Raw genomic sequence first — 4,880 nt, 5'->3', positions numbered from 1 at the left:
GAACTAATATTTTGGAGTGGTCGTTAATTAAAAGATCAGTCAAATGACCTTCGTGAATGCGGGACACAATCCATGAATGTGAAGATTCGGTCCCTCATAACTCTGAGAATGAGGTGCCAAGCCCACAGACATGGAGGGTCAGCTACCTTGACCTTGGCGAATGTTGCTCAGGGATTGCAAAAGCGATGGACGAACTCCTCAGTCTCTACGAACATAGCTCCAAACCCGGGAATGCGATGAATAAATTGAGATGCATGGAATGCTGTTGCATTAGCTAGAACACCAAGTTAGAAAATTCTCCTATGGGGTGGTTTTGATTAATTCGGAACCCATGCACGCAAGAGAAATATTGTGCCCCACCAAATTCAATATTGCGGACTAAACAGAGATGTCAAAACATCCAATGAAAGTCATCTAATAAATAAGTGGGCCTCATGTCCAAGACTTTATTTTAGCGATAAGACACAAGATTGCTCAAAATGAGTCCAGAAACCTCAAAATCTGAACGAATGGTCCTACTAGACCAATCTCGATGTTTTGAATCTATGAAACAACCAAAATTTCATTCTAAGGTCGTCTTCCTAATATTTTGATTAAAGTCATTTGTTTAAACTTCAAAGGCTCTAAAATATAAAAACTTGCATAAACACCAAACGAACAACCAGATGACCAAATTGTCAGTACCAACAAGTCATAAATGACTTAAAATCGCTATATAAAAGTTTGAAATACTCAAATACATAGACATAGAGAAAATGATTTAGCGAGTCATTACAACAGATAAAGGTCACTCAAAATATATTTTAACAACTAACACGTTTGAATTTCATATGTGGTATTCTTCCTATAAACCTTTAAGGAAACAGAAGAAATTTATCCTTCTGATTTCAAAAATGATTTGTATTTAATCCTTGTTATACTTTTCGTATAAATTTTCATTGTAGTTAGAGTTTTTGTCAAATGCATCCTTTGACTTAACGACACCAAGAATACAAATAGAATATTAGAATAAATATGATTATTTTTTTCAAATGATAGATATAAATTTGCTCTTTTATATATAATTAATTCATATTATTCTTCAATATTTACATTTTTTTTCGTGTAAGATTCTTGAGATGACTTAATTTAGTTGTATTCTAATGCAGTTAAACTTCAACTCCACATAAAATATAATGGTTATTTAATATTAATCTTTTTTAAGTATATATTAAAAATAATTTATAAATTTCTGATGTTAATAATGAAGTATTAAGTGAAGTAGTGCTAGTTAATATTTCTAAAATAGAAAAAAGGTCATATTTTCTTTATACTCTAATGAAAAGATCATATTTCTCATTCCTTGTACTTTTTGATATAATTGCTCTTGTCATTCAAATGTTCACAGTATTATCCCATTGTTTTCCAATTTCTTTTATTTTAATTTTTATTCAAAGATCGTACGAATTTGTACATTGTAGCGCTTCAATCCTTATCCTCTAGGGAATTCTAGTTTTTCCCAAGTCCCACATTGGAGTTCAGATCAAGAATACAAAGATTTTAACGCTATAAATAACTCTCCTTTCACTAATTGAAAAACAGTTTTCACACCCGAAAGGGCTAAAATTTCTTTACTCGTGTAGGATTTTGAACTCATTTGTCCCTAGCCTATGAATTGTGAAATATTAGCTCAATTTCTAATTTTTTTTATTTCTATTTTTGAGTAAATTCAGCTAGAGGAGGATGCTTCTTCGTCAATTTCATCGCCCCCATTCACTGCACAGAGAAAGGTAATAAGCCCTTCTCATTTAAATTTTTACGTTGCTTTGGTTGCTATTTTTTAGATATAATTCTTCCTTATTTTCTTCCAATTGGATATTAAGCAGTCATGTTATTAGCCTACTAAATAAACATTTTCATCTTATTATTTATTTAACTTCAAATTAGAATATTAGCGGCTCCAATCAATTTGTATGATATAGGTTACTACAATTTCAAGTTTCATAACTTTCCAGTTTCATTTTTAAGTATATTTTTAATTTTTATATGATAGAAAATCCATTTCATTAATGTCTTATAGAGGATATGTTTCTAAATGAACAAGGTCTATTTATATTTCAATTGGATCCCTCCCATGAAGAATAATAGTTTTTCTATGCTTACTTCTATGTCTTTATTGTTTCATGTGCTTATTTTAGCTTTTCCATTAATGTTTAGCTAACTTAAATTGATGTTGTTGTTTATGGAAAAAAAAACTTAACATTAAGTTTAGACTTAAGGTTCTAGTGCAATTCCATAAAGCTTTAACCCTGTGTTGAGGTTTTTTTAATCAAATTAGCTAAAAAGAATAATCAAGCATGCTTTAAGTGTGTTTGTCCTCTTTTGATTCATTTTATAATTATTTCTTGTTTTAATATCTAATAAGATTTCAAAATCATTCTGCTAAATCTTAAAATTTTGATTAAGCCAAGTTTATTTTCAAATGAGTAGCCTTTTTTTCTTGTGTTAAATTCAAATTTTCTTTAAAAAATCTTTAGTTGGAGTGAGAGTTAATGGAGTCTCTTAAAGTATTAATTTCTTATTTTATGCAATTATTGTATTCAAATACAAGTATGTGAAGACCCCTTTAGTAGGAGTGAAGCTTGGAGTTTTGAATGTAGATTTTTAAATCTTATAAGTCAGCAAATTGGCTTACTTTACAAACTCAAAATAGATGATTTTCTTTTAATTATTTTTGATCTTTCCAATTTAAAAAAAAATAGAATGAGAAATGTTTAACTATGTGATTCTCCTGTCTGACTGAATAAAGTTTAATAACCTTTCCTTAAAGGTTTATTTCTTTTGTTTAAGAATTCTCATATTCTGAATATTTCTCTTTTTTGTTTGGCATGTTTTCTAAATCAAAGCTATAATTTTGCGTGTTTGAGGTGTATCTTTATTATTTTCATTAATTAAAAACTAGGAGATTTGATTCTATCATTGTTGAATACACAAATAAAGTTTCAATGTATTTAAATTTGTCCAATTTTTTAAAGATAAACAAGTGGACATTATTTTAGCTTTTACTATTTGCTTTTAAGGATTTAAACTTTATTGAATAATAAAGTAATTTCTTAAATTTAGTAAATGATATCCTAAATCAGATAAATTTAGTTGAATTTTATTTTGCTTGATAATTGGAGCCAATGAATAATAGTGATTAGCCTATGATTAATGTAGTTGATTATTTACATCAATAAAAGTATGAATTCGAACATTATCTATTTTTCTTTATATTTCCCTCTTTAAATTCTTTCTCCGTCATTCTTCTCTATTGAATTCAAGAATCAAATGAAATACGTTGAACATCTATGTATTGGGTATGGTCCTTTGTGGATCGTATAGGTCAATTATTATTTTTCTTTACTCCTATATTTTTAGTCTTAAGTGTTTTATATATTTTTAAGTGATTAATTGATTTGGATTTCTACCTCTTTCTTTAAGGTTGTTCTTATTAAGTTCTTTATTTGATTGCACATTTATATTTTAATTGAATGTAGTTAATTTCATATAAATATTGCTAGTCATTCTTTTCTTCATTCATTTTGATGCTAACGTACATTGAATCTATAGGAATATCATCTTAAAATTATGTTTGACTTAAAAACCAAACATAATCTATCCAAGCCCCTTCTTGAGTTAGCATCAATGCAATGGAAAGGGAAGCAAATATCTCAGGCCAAAGGCCTACACATATCAGTCTACGATGACATAGAAATTATGAGCTTGAGGTCCACTAAATTTTAGCATGAGCCATAAACGGATAAAAATTAAACTTTAGACATAAAAGTCCAATAGCGGTAGGCATAAAAAAATTTGGGCAAATATTCTATATTTGTATATTTTTATTATTGTCCTGTATTTATCATTTTTTTATGTTATTACTTTTAAAATAATATTTCATATAACTTAGATGAATTCTGGTGAGTTACTTGAACCAATTTTATCAATTACTTTTTCTTTACTAAAAGTGTGAATTTTTTTGAGGAAATTTCTACAATATGTAATTTCTCGGATAAATTTATTTTTGAGATGAACTTTGTGGATAAGCGAGAATTTTTTTTTATCAATAGATACAAAACAAAAATAGAATAGAGAGAAGAAGGATCTTTTCTCGTTTGCTTTAGATAAGTGCTCAAATGAAACATTAAACAGTTTATTGTGGATTCTTCTTCTTCACTTGAGTTATTGTAATCTCTTCTCTATAAATTCATTTTTATCAATTTATTAGGGTTTCACACCTCTCAAACCAATTTCATGGCAGCGATAATTACTAGAACTAATCAAAGAGCAATCCCAGCTAAAATGGCCTAATTAGATATTAGTAGTCTCATTTCTATCACATCAATCTTTGAAATTCATTACAAAGTCTTTCTAAATGACATGTTTCCTCACCCTTCCACCATTGGTCATTGAAATATGAAATCCTTTGCGATGGAAAGATGCTGGAAGTATGGCCCTCGGGTTTTTTCCTTTGATAGAATCTATTATTATATTTACTTTCATGGTAGTGACATAAATGATTTGCATGTTATATCTTCACGGTCATATTAAAGTACATCAGTTGCACCTGATGATCCTACAATAATAAAGCCTCATTTTCCTCACTCACACCTACAACAGTGGCCTCGACATCCCATGATCGTATTGGTTCCCAAAATACACTTTCTCCCTTGCAATCCACATTGTCTGTCCAATTCAATCCTAGGAAGTTTTCTAAAATGGTATCTAATTTATCATCTTTTCCAATGCCAAGAAATGGATCAAGTGCTCCTTCATGTGTAGAAATGAACCCTTGCCCAAAAATGGCATCTTCTTTGCTAGAATCCGACTCTAGTTATTGATGAAACAATTTCAGTTGA

Source organism: Solanum dulcamara, chromosome 8, assembly GCF_947179165.1.
Source record: "Solanum dulcamara chromosome 8, daSolDulc1.2, whole genome shotgun sequence".
NCBI classification, from domain to species: domain Eukaryota; kingdom Viridiplantae; phylum Streptophyta; class Magnoliopsida; order Solanales; family Solanaceae; genus Solanum; species Solanum dulcamara.
This window is presented reverse-complemented; position numbering follows the sequence as displayed.